The sequence below is a fragment of the Rutidosis leptorrhynchoides genome, chromosome 7 (assembly GCF_046630445.1).
Source record: "Rutidosis leptorrhynchoides isolate AG116_Rl617_1_P2 chromosome 7, CSIRO_AGI_Rlap_v1, whole genome shotgun sequence".
NCBI classification, from domain to species: Eukaryota; Viridiplantae; Streptophyta; class Magnoliopsida; order Asterales; family Asteraceae; genus Rutidosis; species Rutidosis leptorrhynchoides.
This window is the reverse complement of record NC_092339.1, coordinates 64,996,193-65,017,132: the sequence shown is the minus strand read 5'-3', so window position 1 is coordinate 65,017,132 and position 20,940 is coordinate 64,996,193.

Genomic DNA, 20,940 nt, shown 5'->3' with positions numbered 1-20,940 from the left:
GGTTTTGGGCTCCCTAGTTCTATAGATGTCAAATCAAAGTTCAAATTACCTACCCAATAAGTTTGACGTACATTCTCCGATAAATTTGTCGGTACGCAATAGTTTTCCGTTGGTCACTTGAATGGCCTAAGTAATATCTAGGGGGTGGTGGAGTGCAAATAGTAGGCTCCAAAGCCTTGGATACAAAACATTTATCGACATCCGAATCGAATAAACATGAAGTATAGGAGTTGTTAAGAAGAAACGTACACGTGACTAGTTCATGTCATCTCGAGCATCCTCGGTGCTAATGTTGGAAGTTCGGCCGCGTGTGTTGGGGTTGGCTTTCTTCGTTGGACATGCATTCCTAAAATGACCCGGTTGGCCACATTCGAAACAAACACCCGGCTTTTGTGTGTTGGGTCCCTTTTGACTGACGGGGGCGGTACTCCCACAATATTTGGCAATATGACCACTTCCCTGGCACCGGTGGCAAATTAGCTTGCCACATTCACCAAAGTGATGCTTGTGGCATTTGTTGCAAAAAGGTCGAGTTCTAGCATAACTTTTCTTGTCGACGGAGGTGAAAGGTTCCTTGGCAAAGTTGTTGCTGTTGTAGTTGCTGGATTGAGAGACTTCCCATTTTCTTTTGTTGTTACCCGGTTGGTCCTCGGCCGTTGGTTCCGGTGCTTCAATTTCATCCACCATTTCTATAGATTGGCGAGCCATCGTTAAAGCCTCTGGTAGGTTGGCGGGTTTGGATGACATTACCCTGTGTTGAATGCTCTTCGGAAGGCCATCCATGTAAAGTTCAACTCTTAGGGACTCGAGAGTCATGAGGTTTGGACACATTAAGACTAGTTCAGCAAACCGTTGATTATAAGCTTCGAGGTCATTCCGGACCGTTTGTAAATTTCTTAGCCCCTGTTCGAGCCTTCGAGTCTCGTCACGCGGAAAGTATTCGGTGATCATTCTTTCTCTTAATTCGGTCCAATAGAGTGCGTGGGCTTCATCGATACCCACTGATTGTACATACGTGTTCCACCATGAGAGAGCAATACCGGTGAGAGTGAGGGTGGAAAACTTGACCTTATCTTGGTCCCGACAACCACTTATGTTAAAAACGGATTCCGTTTGTTCAAACCATCTGGTGAGAGCAACCGGTCCCTCGGTTCCATCGAAAGTGGGAGGTTTGCACCCCATGAAGTTCTTGTAGGATCACCCCTCGTTTGAATTACCATCTCCATGATTATTGTTGTTGGAAAAGTGATCGGCCATGGCCGCACCCACGGCGGTGGTTATCATTCGTTGAAGAGCTTGTTCGAGAGTTTCGGAAGGAGTATTGGGTTGACCTTGGTGAGCCATTGTTCCTTCATGACACAAGAATACCATTGTTTAGTATTATCAATAATACTAATCGTGATATGGAAATCAAGATAAAGAGGAAATTTTCCTTGACTCGCCTTAAATTCTTTATGTCATAATGTCAGAATGTTCATATGAGTCACCGTAATATAATCCTGGAAATTATATTACCCTGATTCATATGTGCATTCGACATCATTTCATATAGTCAAGGTGGCGTGTCAATCAAATCAACCACGTGAGATTAAGGTAGAATAAGAGTTAGATGTGAATAAAGAGATCGAGTATACATGCACAAGTAGTCAAGTAATTCCTACTCCAAGTCTATATGCCGGTTGTAGTCTAGACTCACTAATGTACCCTATAACTCGGGGTTGACACCAATGAACTCTAAATCCCTACAACCAACGCTCTGATACCAATTGTAGCGACCCGACAAAATCGTCATTTGACGGCGCCGACTACTTAGGTCCCGTTACGTGGTCATAAGTCTTTAAAATAACGTTTGACCAAAATATGTCGCATTCATTGCAAAAGTAAAGATTGTTCCCTAGTTTACAAGAATTGTTCATCCAAAAGTTACGTTACAAAGTTATAAGTACAAATGAAACCTATGCGACACAATTTAAAAGTAGCCAAAAGATGCTCCATGTATGCATAAATACTCGACATCCAAAGCAAGTATCAAAATAATGAGCGGAAGCATGTAACACATATCGTTCAAAGACCTGAGAAAAACATAGAAATCTGTCAACGAAAACGTTGGTGAAATCATAGGTTTAAGTAAGTAAGTGAGTAAATAAGTAGATTGAACCACAAGATTTGCAACATCGAAATAATAGTTAACCATTCCAAAATTTGTTTCACGAGCACCCAATTATCAATGCTTAACATTTCTCCCATTGAACCCCATCACCTTAGTGTTAGAACATACACTGATTCTCGAAAATATATTTCATTCGTAGACGGTAGCGAACCGTCTGAATGAGGGTTTATCAAACCCATATGGATCCACATAACATAAGTTCACGCTTACACCCGACAAGTGTAACTAATGATAATTGAATTGAGGATTTTGTTCTAAACTCGTATGTAGAATGTTTGTTTTCCTGTACTTGTGTTCACTTAGTAAAAAGAAACGTTTATGTTTTCTCATCCCAAATGTAAATTCAAAAGAGTAAAAGTGGGACTATGATCTCACCTTGAGTGCACGAGTAATAAAGTACTTCAACAAGTAAACGTGTGCAAAGAACAATGCTAGTCTTGACCTAAATAAGTAAGTTGTATCAATAATGGTAAACGCGATTGGTCAAGGATGTTCAATTAGTCCTATGGCTCGTTACGACTCGATTAAGTAGCATGTGAATCAAATTGTCAAGTTTCATGCAAGATACAAGTATAGAAGCAAGTTAGAGAGATTGCATAAGTATTCGGTTAAGTTTGGCTATAAGTCAAACTTGGTCGGGTCAAAGTCAACGAAAAAGTCAACACGTTCGGGTTGGGTCCCGAACTATTTTTCTGAGGTTTTTAATTATATATAAGCATGTTAGTCAAGTTTCATATTAATCGGAGGTGCGTAGCATAGTTAGAATTAATCGAAAAATGACCAAATTGGACAGCACCTGATAGGCCATCTGGACGGCGTCCAAAATGGCTGGACGGCGTCCAGTATTGAAGTACTGGACGGCGTCCAAAAGACTGGACGGCGTCCGAGTCTGAAGGGCTGGACGGCGTCTAAGAATCTAGACGGCATCCAGATCTGTATCCAGGCCCTGTTTTGCTGCAACAAAGAAATGCACGAACCAAAACTCAAACAATCCCAATTTATGACCCGCAAACAATCAAAACATGTATCCTATATCATCGGGAAGGTATTTTGACAAAGGATACAACTAACCACATATCATCAATCGATTTTATCATTTATAATAACTGAATTCTCGTCAAGTGATCATTTAGAGTTCGTTTTCCAAGTTTCAAGTTCACAACTTCATTTCATGATTCGGTAGTCCAATCTACACATACGATATGCCGTTTCGAAGGTAATTAAACGTACATTGAAACTAAACACTTACTAACAACATTAACAAGCATTCAATGCATCAAAAGTTCATTTTAAGGTTCATCAAACCCTAATTAAGAATCACAAAATCAATAATCATGTTAACGCAAGGTTTTCATATCATCCAACATACCAAAACGAAACTAACGATGCTAGTAACACTTTTAACACAATGGGTTTAACATCTAACAACATTTAATCAATCAAAATCAAAGATTAAACTAACCCATTTCAAGTGTTCATGCTAGTTACACCAAATAACAAGATCGAGCATACAAATTACATACACAACATCACAATGAGCCATAGACACTAACTAACATCATTTCAAGTCAAAAACACGAATTTAGAGAAATCTAGAGTTTTAGAAATGTTACCCAAACAAGATGAAGTTGGTACCAAAATGAAGAGGATGAAGAGAGGATCACGAATATTTAATTGATTTTGTTGCTAGCTCCCTAAATCGAATTTGGATGATGATTTTGTGTTTGAAGGTTTTGAGAGCATAAAAAAAGGGAAGTAAGAAAAAGAGATAGAGAGAAATGGGAGGTTGGTGGTGGATGGTGGGTTACTAGTTAGCCAAGTTTGCCCGAGTGGCGAGATTAGTCCCTCACGTTTGTAGTCGGGTGCGGGAATTACCTAAACGGAATATTTTAAAACGCGTATTAACGGAGGATGTTAAAATCCAATAACGGAAAAATATTAAGAATGTTAGCTAACGGAGGATACGAATTTAGTTACGAAGGATATTATTAAAATAAAAATACGGGCGTTAAAATAATTTAACGGAAAAATGCGGGATGTTACAAACGGATCCTTGGATGGCTCGAAGTTCTTGAAGCAGAATCATGACACGAAAACAAGTTCAAGTAAGATCATCACTTGAAATAAGATTGTTATAGTTATAGAAATTGAACCAAAGTTTGAATATGATTATTACCTTGTATTAGAATGATAACCTACTATAAGAAATAAAGATTTCTTGAGGTTGGATGATCACCTTACAAGATTGGAAGTGAGCTAGCAAACTTAAAAGTATTCTTGATTTTATGTAACTAGAACTTGTAGAATTTATGAAGAACACTTAGAACTTGAAGATAGAACTTGAGAGAGATCAATTAGATGAAGAAAATTGAAGAATGAAAGTGTTTGTAGGTGTTTTTGGTCGTTGGTGTATGGATTAGATATAAAGGATATGTAATTTTGTTTTCATGTAAATAAGTCATGAATGATTACTCATATTTTTGTAATTTTATGAGATATTTCATGCTAGTTGCCAAATGATGGTTCCCACATGTGTTAGGTGACTCACATGGGCTTCTAAGAGCTGATCATTGGAGTGTATATACTAATAGTACATACATTTAAAAGCTGTGTATTGTACGAGTACGAATACGGGTGCATACGAGTAGAATTATTGATGAAACTGAACGAGGATGTAATTGTAAGCATTTTTTTTTAAGTAGAAGTATTTTGATAAGTGTATGGAAGTCTTTCAAAAGTGTATAAATACATATTAAAACACTACATGTATATACATTTTAACTGAGTCGTTAAGTCATCGTTAGTCGTTACATGTAAGTGTTGTTTTGAAACCTTTAGGTTAACGATCTTGTTAAATGTTGTTAACCCAATGTTTATAATATCAAATGAGATTTTAAATTATTATATTATCATGATATTATCATGTATGAATATCTCTTAATATGATATATATATATACATTAAATGTCTTTACAACGATAATCGTTACATATATGTCTCGTTTAAAAATCATTAAGTTAGTAGTCTTATTTTTACATATGTATTTCATTGTTAATACACTTAATAATATATTTACTTATCATTTAACATAATTAACCAAGTATATCAATATCTTAATATGATTCATATGTACCTAGTAAGACGTTGTTATAACGATAATCGTTATATATATCGTTTTCGAGTTTCTTAAATAAATAGTCTCATTTTTATGTATATAACTCATTGTTAAAATACCTAATGAGATACATACTTATAACAAAATCATGTTAACTATATATATAACCATATATATGTCATCGTATAGTTTTTACAAGTTTTAACGTTCGTGAATCACCGCTCAACTTGGGTGGTCAATTGTCTATATAAAACCTATTTCAATTAATCAAGTCTTAACAAGTTTGATTGCTTAACATGTTGGAAACACTTAATCATGTAAATAACAATTTCATTTAATATATATATAAACATGGAAAAGTTCGGGTCACTACAAGTGTGAAGTCTACGGACCAATGGCTAACAGAAATAAAGGAACAAATAATGTCGGAACAAATAATGTCGCAGTTATTTGTTATGGATGTGGAAAATCGGGCCATTACAAAAATGCATGCCCAAACCAAGGGAATAATAATGGGCAAGGCCGTGAAAGAGCCTTCAACATCAATGCAACAGAAGCGCAAGAAGACCCGGAGCTTGTTACGGGTACGTTTCTTATTGATGAAAAACCTGCTTATGTTTTATTTGATTCGGGTGCGGATAGGAGCTATATGAGTAGAGATTTTTGTGCTAAACTAAGTTGTCCATTAATGCCTTTGGATAATAAGTGTTTACTCAAATTAGCAAACAGTAAATTAGTTAAAGCTGATAAAATATGTCAAAACCGAAAAATTAAACTAGTCGGGGAAACATTTAAAATAAATTTGATACCAGTAGAATTGGGGAGTTTCGATGTAATAATTGGCATGGACTGGATGATTAAAGAGAAAGCATAGATCGTCTGTTATAAGAACATGATTCGCATTCTGTGCGAAAAGGGAACACCCTTAATGGTGTACGGAGAAAAGAGCAACGCGAAGTTAAATCTTATTAGTAGCTTGAAGGCACAAAATGAAATGTCCCGTTCATATTGATTATAAACGTTCCATATTAATTGATTTCGTCGCGAGGTTTTTATCTCTATATGAGACGTTTTTCAAAGACTGCATTCATTTTTAAAACAACCATAACCTTTATTTTATCTATAAAGGTTTAAAAGGCATTACGTAGATTATCAAATAATGATAATCTAAAATATACCATTTACACACGACCATCACATAATGCTTTACAATAAGAATATATTACATCAAAAATAAGTTTCTTGAATGCAGTTTTTACATAATATCATACAAGCATGGACTCCAAATCTTGTCCTTATTTTAGTATGCAACAGCGGAAGCTCTTAATAATCACCTGAGAATAAACATGTTTAAAACGTCAACAAAAATGTTGGTGAGTTATAGGTTTAACCTATATATTATCAAATCATAATAATATACCACAAGATTTCATATTTCAATATACATCCCATACATAGAGATAAAAATCATTCATATGGTGAACACCTGGTAATCGACATTAACAAGATGCATATAAGAATATCCTCTATCATTCCGGGAAATCCTTCGGACATGATAAAAACGAATTCGAAGTACTAAAGCATCCGGTACTTTAGATGGGGTTCGTTAGGCCCAATAGATCTATCTTTAGGATTCGCGTCAATTAGTAGATCGGTTTACTAATTCTTAGGCTACCAAGCAAAAGGGGCATATTCGGCTTCGATCATTCACCCATATAATGTAGTTTCATTTACTTGTGTCTATTTCATAAAATATTTATAAAACTGCATGTATTCTCATCCCAAAATATTAGATTTTAAAAGTGGGACTATAACTCACTTTCACAGATTTTTACTTCGTCGGGAGTAAGACTTGGCCATTGGTCGATTCACGAACCAATAACAAATATATACATATATATATCAAAGTATGTTCAAAATATATTTACAACATTTTTAATACATTTTGATGTTTTAAGTTTATTAAGTCAGTTGTCCTAGTTAGTAACCTACAACTAGTTGTCCATAGTTAGATGTACAGAAATAAATTAATATATATTATCTTGAATCAATCCATGACCCAGTGTATACACATCTCAGGCTAGATCACAACTCAAAGTATATATATTTTTGAAATCAATCTCAACCCTATATAGCTAACTCAAACATTACTGCATATAGAGTGTGTATGGTTGTTCCAAATAATATATATACATGGGTCGATATGATATGTCAAAACATTTGCATACGTATCTATAGTATCCCAAGATTACATAATATATTAGAATACATGTATAATACAATATAAGTTAGATAGGATATGATTTGTATAGAATTGTTACAGTATTTCCCGTAGCTACAACAATCAAAAAATATCCAATCTTGTTTTACACATAACTTCTTCGTTTTAAATCCGTTTTGAGTGAATCAAATTGCTATGGTTTCATATTGAACTATATTTTATGAATCTAAACAGAAAAAGTATAGGTTTATAGTCGTAAATATAAGTTACAAGTCATTTTTGTAAGAGGTAGTCATTTCAGTCGAAAGAACGACGTCTTGATGACCATTTTGAAAAACATACTTCCACTTTGAGTTTAACCATGATTTTTGGATATAGTTTCATGTTCATAACAAAAATAATTTTCCCAGAAGAACAACTTTTAAATCAAAGTTTATCATAGTTTTTAATTATCAAACCCAAAACAGCCCGCGGTGTTACTACGACGGCGTATGTCCGGTTTTACGGTGTTTTTCAGGTTTCCAGGTTTTAAATCATTAAGTTAGCATATCATATAGATATAGAACATGTGTTTAGTTAATTTTAAAAGTCAAGTTAGAAGGATTAACTTTTGTTTACGAACAAGTTTAGAATTAACTAAACTATGTTCTAGTGATTTCAAGTTTAAACCTTCGAATAAGGAAGTTTTATATATATGAATCGAATGATGTTATGAACATTATTACTACCTCAGGTTTTGTGGATAAACCTACTAGAAATGAGAAAAATATATCTAGCTTTAAAGGATCCTTGGATGGCTTGAAAGTTCTTGAAGCAGAATCATGACACGAAAACAAGTTCAAGTAAGATTTCCACTCGAAATAAGATTGTTATAGTTATAGAAATTGAATCAAAGTTTGAATATGAGTATTAACTTGTATTATAAGGATATCTTACTATAAATAAGAAAGATTTCTTGAGGTTGGATGATAAATTTACAAGATTGGAAGTAAGCTAGCAAACTTGGAAGTATTCTTGATTTTATGAAACTAGAACTTATAGAATTTATGAAGAACACTTAGAACTTGAAGATAGAACTTGAGAGATCAATTAGATGAAGAAAATTGAAGAATGAAAATGTTTGTAGGTGTTTTTGGTCGTTGGTATATGGATTAGATATAAAGGATGTGTAATTTTGTTTACATGTAAATAAGTCATGAATGATTACTAATATTTTTATAATTTTATGAGATATTTCATGCTAGTTGCCAAATGATGGTTCCCACATGTGTTAGGTGACTCACATGGTCTTCTAAGAGATGATCATTGGAGTGTATATACCAATAATACATACATCTAAAAGCTGTGTATTGTACGAGTACGAATACGGGTGCATACGAGTAGAATTGATGATGAAACTGAACGAGGATGTAATTGTAAGCATTTTTGTTAAGTAGAAGTATTTTAATAAGTGTCTTGAAGTCTTTCAAAAGTGTATGAATACATATTAAAACACTACATGTATATACATTTTAACTGAGTTGTTAAGTCATCGTTATTCATTACATGTAAATGTTGTTTTGAAACCTTTAGGTTAACGATCTTGTTAAATGTTGTTAACCAATTGTTTATTATATCTAAAGAGATGTTAAATTATTACATTATCATGATATTATAATATATTAATATATCTTAGTATGATATATGTACAGTTAAATGTTGTTACAACGATAATCGTTACATATATGTCTCGTTTCGAAATCATTAAGTTAGTAGTCTTGTTTTTACATATGTAGTTCATTGTTAATACACTTAATGACATGTTTAATTATCATTTATAATGATTAAACATAGTGTATCAATATCTTAATATGATTCATATGTATTTAGTAAGACGTTGTTATAACGATAATCGTTATATATATCGTTTCGAGTTTCTTAATTCAATAAACTCAATTTTATGTATATAACTCATTGTTAAAATACCTAATGAGATACTTACTTATCATAATATCATGTTAACTATATACATAATCATATATATGTCATCATATAGTTTTTACAAGTTTTAACGTTCGTGAATCACCGGTCAACTTGGGTGGTCAATTGTCTATATGAAACCTATTTCAATTAATCAAGTCTTAACAAGTTTGATTGTCTAACATGTTAGAAACACTTAATCAAGTAAAAAATAATTTCATTTAATATATATAAACATGGAAAAGTTCGGGTCACTACAGTACCTACCTGTTAAATAAATTTCGTCCCGAAATTTTAAGCAGTTGGAGGTGTTGACGTATCTTCTGGAAATAAGTGCGGGTATTTCTTCTTCATCTGATCTTCTCATTCCCAGGTAAACTCGGGTCCTCTACCAGCATTTCATCGAACTTTAACAATTGGTATCTTGTTTTGCTTAAGTCTTTTAACCTCACGATCCGTTATTTCGACGGGTTCTTCGACGAATTGAAGTTTTTCGTTGATTTGGATTTCGTCTAACGGAATAGTGAGATCTTATTTAGCAAAACATTTCTTCAAATTTGAGACGTGGAAAGTGTTATGTACATGTCATAACCCGTCCTTAACCGTAAGAACGTGTTAGATAACGTATGATTTCATTGCGAGGTATTGACCTCTATATGCGACATTTTTAAAAGAAAAACTGCATATATTATACATTACAAACCATGATTCTTATTTTTGATACAAGCTTTGGACGAAATAAAGATGATTATCGTTTAGCGATAATCTTCGACTTACAAACTTTACAAATGATAATAACAACCTGATTTCTAGCATATTTTACAACACAAGTTCTTGGATATGCAGTCTTATTTTTGACACAAATATGCGTACGCAAGATCCTGCTTAGATTCAACATGATGCAGCGGAAGCTTCTAATTATCACCTGAGAATAGACATGTTTAAAACGTCAACATAAAGTTGGTGAGATATAGGTTTAATGCCGGCAGCGATATAAATATAGACCACAAGATTTCATATATAAACATTTTAATAAAAATATTCTAAGTGGTTGAGCACTTGGTAACCATACTTAACATTTAATCACGTCGCATATTCCCTTTATTATGAAATCTTACTACACCGTACCAAGTGTAGTCACGAAACGAAGTACTGTGCAACCGTTGAATACTGGTCGTCCAGTCCGGTTGGGGTTGTCAGGCCCGATAGATCTATCAACAGGATTCGCGTTTACAATACCGCTGTAAATAACAGTTACCAAGCTACAGGGAAGTATGCCAGTGGTACAACTCAACGTAGAATATATTTTTCAGTTACTTGTGTCCATATCGTAAAACATAAAATACATGTATTCTCATCCCGAAATATTTAGAGTTTAAAAGTGGGACTATATACTCACTGTTGTCTTGAAGATATATATAATTTGACTTGGTCTCCGGTTGATATCACGAACCTATCCATATATAATATATCAATACCTTTTCTTTTTAAACAAACGTCACATATATATACTTGTTATACTTTTAATACCTTGAATAATTCCTTAGTCCGTAGTTAGCAGTTCGTTGTTAGTAATTCAATTTTAATGGTTCATTTTTAGATGTTTAATATACCCGCAATGAAATAAATAAAACCCCCTAACGAAATAAATAAAACCCCATCGTATATGTATTGGTCGAGATTAATCTTGACCCACGGTACCGGTGTTGTCAAATGACGTGTTGCGTACATAAAGTACCGGTGTTGTCAAATGACGTGTTGCGTACAAACATGGGATCTTATGATTAATCTTCTCGTGTTGTTTGCGGGTGATGCTGAACCATATAAAATTGAATTATAAGTACATATATATAAAATATCATGTTATCTTAGAAATATGTGATTTTATTTAATTTTTCCCAATTAATCCCGAAGTTAAACAAGTCTTAGATATCCGATCTCGTTTTGGTCATAGTTTCTTCGTTACAACTCCGTTTTCGTTGATTCAACTTGTCACTTCCTTGGATCGAGTCCCTCTTTAAGACTATGAACTGTAAATACCTTAGTTTGTATTCGAAATCACAGGTCATAGGTCAAACTTTAGTGAAACTTATGAAGTTAATCATTTTCCATCATGTAAACAACCTTAAATGATTATTTTTCTAAAAATACTTATACTTTGAGTTAAATCATGAAATTTTTATGTGTTATCATATTCATAGTAAAAATCATTTTTCCAGAAAATAAACCTCCAATTCAAAGTTTAAGATGGTTTTTAATTATCCAACCCAAAACAGCCCCCGGTTGCACACCGACGTCGTAAATTCAGTTTTTAAGGTGTTCTTTGAAAAACCAAGTTATACCTTGTTAAATTAGCATATATTTATGATATATTACAGGTCTTGAAGTATTTTAAAAGTTAAGTTAGAAGGATCTATTTAGTTTGCAAACAAGTTTGAAAACATTCAAACTATGTTCTTGTTGTTAAAATTTTATACCACAAAATAAGATAGCTATATATATATGAATCGAATAAGGTTATGAACATAGTTACTACCTCAAGTTCCTTGGACAAGGTTGCTGTAAAAGAGGAGTAAGAACCTAGAACTAAAAGGGTGATGGAATTGGATGAAAGATTGGAAGTAAGTTTGTGTTCTTGGAAGGATTTCTTGAAGTATTTTTGTATGGTTTTCTTATGGTGATTAAGTAAGGTTTTTGAAGCTAAATGATAGGGAAAATGCTTGGAGATGATCAAGTATGAAGTTAAGAGTATTTTGAGAGAAAAATGGGAGTGTAAGTATGAGAAAACGGGGTGAAGAAATGGTGTGCATGCATAAAAAAGTTTTTAGGTTATAAAGGAAAAAAAAGATACCTAACTTTGTTTTCTTGCTAAATAATTCATGCTACTTGACAAATGGTTGGTTCCACATGTTTCTTAATCATTTAAGGCTGCTAAGGAGCAGATTTTTATTGGTATATACCAATAGTAAATACATCTAGAAGCTGCGTATGATACGGGTACATATACTCTAGGTATACGTATAGAAATCTTTGAGGAAACGGAACGAGGATTCAAATATAGCTATCTTTTGTAAATATACTTATATTGTTTTATGTATGTAAGCCCTTTAAAAGTGATAAAATACATATCTATACGATGCATGTATAAGTAATATAGGTTATAAGTATTTACGTCGAAAAACATTACGTATAGTTATCGTTTTGAAAACTTAAGTTAGTAGTTTTAAAATATACTTATAACTTATTGTTATTAATACAAAATGAGATATTAAAACATTCTTAGATCATGTTAAATATGTATATATACATATATATACACAAACGTATAATTATCATATGTTATATAGTTCGTGATATCATCGGTCAAACTAGACGGTCAAACGTTGTGTAAACTCTTTTCGGAAATATAAATCTCGACAATTTGGATGGCTTATCATGTTGGTAATGAGACGACCCGACCCAATCCATAGGGACGAATACAATAACATATGATTACATCGCGAGGTACTTGACCTCTAAATGATACATTTTACAAACATTGCATTCATTTTTAAAAGACAATCTTTCATTACATCGAAAGTTGACATGCATGCATACCATTTCATAATATCCAAACTATAAATGACCTAATCTGTCATTTACTTAATAATAATCTTTAATGAACTTCAACGACTCGAATGCAACGTCTTTTGAAATATGTCATGAATGACTCCAAGTAATATCTTTAAAATGAGCTAATGCACAGCGGAAGATCTCTTTCAAACCTGAGAATAAACATGCTTTCAAGTGTCAACCAAAAGGTTGGTGAGTTCATCAGTTTATAGTAATCATTTCATTTTCATCATTTTAATAGACCACAAGATTTCATATTTCCAATTCTCATAAATAAACGTCCCATGCATAGAGACAAAAATATCATTCATATGGATTGAACACCTGGTAACCGACATTAACAATATGCATATAGAATATCCCCATCATTCCGGGATCCTCCTTCGGACATGATATAAATTTCGAAGTACTAAAGCATCCGGTACTTTGGATGGGGCTTGTTGGGCCCGATAGATCTATCTTTAGGATTCGCGTCAATTAGGGTGTCTGTTCCCTAATTCTTAGATTACCAGACTAAATAAAAAGGGGCATATTCGATTTCGATAATTCAACCATAGAATGTAGTTTCACGTACTTGTGTCTATTTTGTAAATCATTTATAAAAATTGCGCATGTATTCTCAGCCCAAAAATATAAAGGGTAAAAAGGCAAATGAAACTCACCATACTGTATTTTGTAGTAAAAATACATATAACATCATTGAACAAGTGTAGGGTTGGCCTCGGATTCATGAACCTATATTAATTATATATATTTATATGACGGTCAATATTTATCTAACAATTTAGGCCAAGTCATAGTGTACCACAATCCTAATGCTCGAGTCTGACTCAACAGTATAGTAACATGTTATATTACCCATGCTCACTTAGGTCAAAAGTCAAAGGTTAAAGTAAAAACGAGGTCGCATGCAAAAATACAATAACTTATACAAAAAAAAAATTTTCCGGTCAAACATGACTAAACGACCACTTCAGCGATTTTTAGAAAAATTATCGGAACTCCGATTGATAAACGGTCCAAGGATAAAAGTTACACATTACCAAAAAGATTAAGCATAAATTTTACAGAAGTAAACTAAAACTAGACAACTCGTAGTTGCCAACGCGGTTTCGGCGTTTCAAAGTTAATTTTTCAGCTTTAATAAAATTTACAAAAGTGACCGAGTAGCCTACTTTGGAGATTTTTAGAAAATTCCTCGAAACTCGAATTGACAAACGGTCAAAGCCTTCAAATTCTCGTTACCACAAAGATATAACATGATTTTTGGTAAAAGTAAACATACATCAGGCCGACCATGACAACTGATACAAAACTGACATTTTTAATAAAAAGTTTCAGCTCTTTTTAGAATTTTAAAATGTGATCAAACAGTCAACATTGACGATTTTTAGAAAAATCGTCGAGTCTCAAATTGACAAACGGCCAGAGTCGTTTGTTAGACCTTACAGCAAAGAATTCAGTGGTATTTTTGTTTTAATCTGAAACAACGCAGATCATCGAGAATTTCAGTTTCCGTATCGACGTTTCATCAAAATTTACAAAACTTCTTTTGTCCATAACTTGACAACCGTTCAACGAAACGATTTGATATCTAAATGAAAAGTTCTTAATTTTTCGCTAGCTTTCCAAAGACATGCATATTTTATACCTTATTTCATCCCTAGTATAACAACCTTTAAGATTCAACATAACTTATCTAAGGGCAATATCAAATATACAAGCATGCACAATCCTATTTTCTCGAGCACTAGTCAGGGATACACTATTAGTATATAAAAATTAAATTAGGAGTACTCACGTATCAATATTGAGATTCAATATTGCAGGAAAGGTATGTAGACACAACGGAGATGATAAACACTAGGGTGACCTCACGAACACACCCATGAACCATTCCCATCACCTCCATGGCTATAACCCATAATTTCCTTAGCCCTATCCTACTCGCAAAACTTGTCTTGAAAAGACCCGCTCATGACCTCGTCGTAGTATTTTATGTATTATAATAATAATAATAATAATAATAATAATAATACGATTAATAATAATATTAATCTTTAATAATAATAATAATAATAAATATTAGTATAAAGAACGATTGATAGATTGAGGAATGGATGAATTATGAACCAGAAGAAGAAATGTGTTCAATTTATAATGAAGTTGAGCTCACCTAACACTAATTAGATTGCCGACACCCTTATTCACATTTAACTCATTTCATACGTAACATAAGTAAATATATAAATAATTTAATATATAATATATTTAATCTTTAGGATTAATTAAATATTATATTATATTTACGTTCATTGTAAAAATATAATTTTTACAAAAATGACACGGTCGTGGTCTCAGGACTCATGTACCACTTTCGGTTTTTCGGGCGCACTTTCGTACGTTTAGAAAACTAGCCTTTTACTTTACGTGACGTGTACCTTTTACAAAAATTAGACTTACTCAACAATAAATTACCTTTATAAAAATATAACTTATAAAATTGAGTATTGTGGTCATTTCCTTTTATAAATTAAAGTCTCGTTGTTTGTCAAAATATTTTATTTTAAATTAAACATTTTGTGACACGTACCTTTATTAATAACTAGACTTAAATTAATTAAAACTAACCCACTCAAAGTGTAACTTAAATCTTTTGAGTGTTTTGGTCATTTCCTTTTATAAATCGACGTCTCGTTATATAACAAAATATATATTTAATCTTATTAGTTTGAATCAAAACGTTTTATGACTAAAATAAAATATATGTACATTTAAAATTTATAAATTTATACATAATACATATGTTTGAAATATTTATCTAATAATATAATATTTCACTTTTCAAAATTAATTATATTTCAAAGACCAATATATATATAACATTAAAATCGTGTGAATACAAGATATTGTTATATCACCTAACAGTTATGCTCGAAAACTTAATCTGATATAACTTATTTATGCGTCAACCTTTACTTTAATTTCTCAAAGGCTCTAGTTAAAATATCTAATTATAAATCGAATCAATGAACAAGGGTTACTATCTTTTACCTAACTAATATATCTAATATACATAATCACGTTCTATATACGGCGCAAGTTGTCAACCAAGTGTTATGAAATTCAACCCTCCACCAACCTTTGACTAATGCTCGATAAGAATACTGTCGTTCTTGCATGCGTATCATTTCACTAAATTTCCGAATACCGTTAAAAATGTAATAGTCTCTTAAATCATAGTGGACCTTACGATGGAGACTCGTGATCATAATTCAATGTATCTGATAATTCAATCATTTGATATTATCTTTTAATCTCGTCGATAAACTTACATCGAACAAATACGTTCATGTAAAGTATTATCTATTCAATACCTTGATAGTATTTTCAAGTTCACTAAATAGATCTCATAACTTATTTTCATATCAACTAATCCGTTCAATTAATATTTCTTAATTTAAAATCACATATATGTATATGTATATATATATTTATTTACACATAATTGTTCGTGAATCGTCAAGCATGGTCAAAGGGTATTTGATTACATGAATATAGTTTCAAAACTTTCGAGACTCAACATTACAGATTTTTGCTTATCGTGTCGGATATATATAAAGATTAAAGTTTAAATTTGATCGGAGATTTCCGGGTCATCACATTACCTACCCGTTAAAAGAAATTTCGTCCCGAAATTTGGTAGAGATTGTCATGGCTAACAGTAAGAGTGTTTTCATGACGTATATGAACTGATAATTAGGGTTTTATCATTATTGATTAATATAGATAAAATGATTTGTTTTTGTGAAGAGCACGAATGAAGCTATCACTTAAGAGTGAAAATGAATAAAAGTAAGTTTGACTTAACCGGTGTCGTAGTCAAGATTGATTTCCGAAATTTAAGGAATTTAGAAGAAATCTTCATATTAAGATTTGATTCTTCGATAATTAAGGAGATTCAGATCTTCTTTGATTAAACGCGATAATCTGCTTCGATTGCTCTGTCGAAAATTTTCCTATAAATCCACCCTCTCTATTTCCTTACAACTCACACCTTATATTCTTTCTTTCTCAATTCCTACTTTAAAGTATTCGTTAATATGCTCCATCCCATCCTGATTCTTGATATCCTCTTAACTTTCATATCTGTCATTCTTCTTTTTAATCTGCCACCGGAAGAATCTATTTACTTCTACTATACTCTTGGGTTTATAGTTTTTCTAGTTGTCCCGTGTCTTTATATTGCTATTTTCATTGACATCTATGGTTTATAATTTACGGGTGGTTGTTGGGTTTTATATCTTCCCTTATACTTCGATGTCCCTACTTCTGTCTTCTATAATCATTGTCATCCATAGTTAATGCTCCCTTCTATTTGTTGTGATCTATACTCCAATTTCTGTTTCGGAGCTTTGTCCTTTCGTTTCTTCTTCTTGCGATTTAACATCTCTTGTAATGGTCCAGAATTCGTAGGTATAGATTTCAGAATGAACATAGTAATTGTTCTAAGAAGGAAATGGTAATGGTAAAATATTGATTTGTTAAATTACCAGAATACCCTGGAAAAGACCGAATCATCAAGAAATATTTTCTTGATATATTTAGAGGTTAGATAGAATGTAAGAGTCGTGTAAATGACACATGATGACGGTATGTCCTGTGAATCATCACGTCCATTAGAAACTCAGCATGAATTACTGTAATATAATGACGTTGATCAAGTGTCATTATATTATACTATCCCATGCATCAGTTCCCAACACCACTTCAAAAACATTCATATTCAAATTTTTCAGAATTTAGAAACTAACACAGTTTCTTTTATGTTGCAGATATTACGGAGAGATAAATGATACTTGATAAGAATAGTTGTGAAAATATCTCCAAAGATATGGAGAATCTGTATAATGGAAGATACGAAGATATCTTATAATATTTTAGATATGATGATGATGAAGAATATCTGTCTGTGAAGGTTTAGAATAAGAAGTAAGGTGTTTGCTAACGAGTTCAGCAGGCACTGAATCATTTGGATCCTTTGAAGGCAGATTCAGTCTCTGTGATTTGTCCATGGCTTCCTTCATACTTTGCTCAATCCGTTTTTCAGTACCAAATTCTTTCTTTTTCTGTGCTTTACCAACTCACTATCTTTTATCATCAGACTTTTGACCGTTTAAACCATCTACCATTTTTATGTTTCCTCTGCATTTAATGCTATAATATCTGAATCTCTGGTTATCAATCCGCGGTGGGTTCAGAAGAATCGTGTTTTAGATGATTAAACGCTGGTGGTAATATGGTGTAATATGAAAGGTTTTCCAGTAATAATGACGAAAGGGCAACGTATTTATCGGGGTTAAAATAAGACTAGTCCGACTGAAACGTCGAAGTTGACTTGCTGAAGCTGTGACAAAATCGGCTACTTTGAAAAGGAATTGAAATGTTTTTTTTTTTTTTTTTTTTTTTTTTTTTTTTTTTTTTTTTTTTTTTTGCTAATAAATGCTAAAGAATATGACGAGGGTACGTGTTAAACTACGACTTTGGTTTCGAGAGCTTTTCAGGTACAAGACTTCGGATAATGTGTGGTTGGATCATCATCTCGATTGTTCAATGTTTGAAGTGTCTTCCAGGATTTTGAAGGGTTTTAAATGCAGATTGTCATAGTCAATATCCAAATGATAAAATCGTCCTGATTCCCGAATGAAATTCATCTATTTCTGAGTGTTACGAATAAAAGTGATGTTCTATCACAGTTTTGAAGTCAAAGTATAGCTTTGAAAAAAAAAATAAGGATCTAAGAATAATGATTTCGGTTGTATCTCGAGTTGAATTCTGAAATTCCCAAAATCAGAATATGTAATTAGATTCGAATGAGTATGGTTGTTTTGAATTCTATAGAAGAATGTATATTAGTTTAGTTGATGATTATTGAATCAGAATTGAAGATTGTGACATATTAATTGTGATTTTATATATCTCTCGGGTATTACCTACCCGTTAAAAATTTCACAAATAATATTTTGAACAAGAATTTTCATTACAATCTTTATGAAAATATATATGGGTATATTTTCCTCGGATGTAATACTGAATTAATATCATATTGAGCTCATTTGATTTTCGGATTGAATTAGAAATGAATTTTCTCTAAAACATTAGAGATTACATAATCTTTGCGAAGTATTTCACTAATGTAATCAATGCTTCAATATTTATATGTACTTCCTTAGTGAATCATGCTGATGCTCATAGAACTCTTGCTAACTTCGCAAGATACGAATATTGTTTTCCCGTAAATTTCGGGTATATCGAAGATGAAAGTGTATAATCAAACATGTTATTGAATGATACACTTGATTTATTATGAACCGGAGTTCATTAGATTGAAACAGAGATTGTGGTTAACGATGATTAAGTTGTTAATGAAGGATGTACATCATAAGATATTAGTAATATGAATTTAAACGAGTAGTATCTACTCTTTTTCAATTCATACTTAATAGTTTAGTACAAAAAGATTTATTATAATTCCAGAATTCATATATATAAAATATATAATAATTCTTCAGAAGGAATGAGTTAATACTATATAACTCGTTGATACAACATATTCGTTGTTGATTGGTAACGATTTCCACATTGATTCTTGAACTGATGGGATTTGTGATGTCATAGATGTTGCTGATTCTGACGATGCTGACGTTACTGACTATACTGGTGATGCTAACGGTACTGTTGATGCTGATGATACTTCCGGTAATTGCTAGTAATGCTTGTATAACAAGTAAATCGCGCACCATCCTTGTTAGGGTTTCGATTCTTCCTTGACTCATTTTGGTTCACTCATCTGATTTAAGGTTAGGGTGGAAATAGATAATCTCTAAGACTTTAGAGATTACATAATCGCCGTAGAATATTCCTCCGACGAAGTTATGAATCAATACTTCATCGTTTGTTGTTGTTGGTACTCCTTGATATCTATGATGCGTGTGATGTTGATATCCGAGGTATAGATTATGATGTTGAGGCGTGTGATGCGAATGTGATTGTTGATGGTGGTAATGGTACTGTTGGTGTTAATGATGATGATACCGTTGATGCCGGCGATTTTGTTGATGTTTAGGGTATTGAGGTTTGCGATGTTGATGTTACTGACGGTACTGATTATGCTGCTGGTGCTGCTGATGGTGTTTGTAATCCTTGCACCATAAGCTCCAAAGCCGTCACACGAGCATGAAGTTCGTTAACTTCTGCTAGTATACCGGGATGATTGTCGGTTGAGACGAGCGGATAAATAAAATCTAGAATTTGATGTAGTATATAATCGTGACGAGATACTCTGGAAATGAGAGAGAAAATGGTTTCACGAACAGGTTCGCCGGTAAGTGCTTCAGGTTCATCGTCAATAGGGCAATTTGGTGGATGGAAAGGATCACCTTCTTCTTGTCTCCAATAATTGAGGAGGCTACGAACCCATCCCCATTTCATCCAAAATAGATGATGACTGATGGGTTGATCCATTCCGGTCACACTGTTTTCGGAGCTCGTGTGGAAATCCATATCGGCATAGCTATCGGAATCTGAGGAGTTTGAACTGGTTGAAGGATCCATCTCGTATGATTAGGAAAAGAAGTTTTGGTATGAAGTAGGTTGTAGAATTTAGATTTGGTATTCTTCAATTACATAGTTTGCATATGTATATATATAATACCAAAATCCCATAAACTACGGAGAATCTTTGAAAAATGTCAGTCAAAGTTCACAGTAACAGATATGCTAAGATAAGAATTCGTCTATACACTATTATGCAATAAATGCAGGAAAGCGCGTCTAGACTTAAGAATGATAAGCAGGTAATTT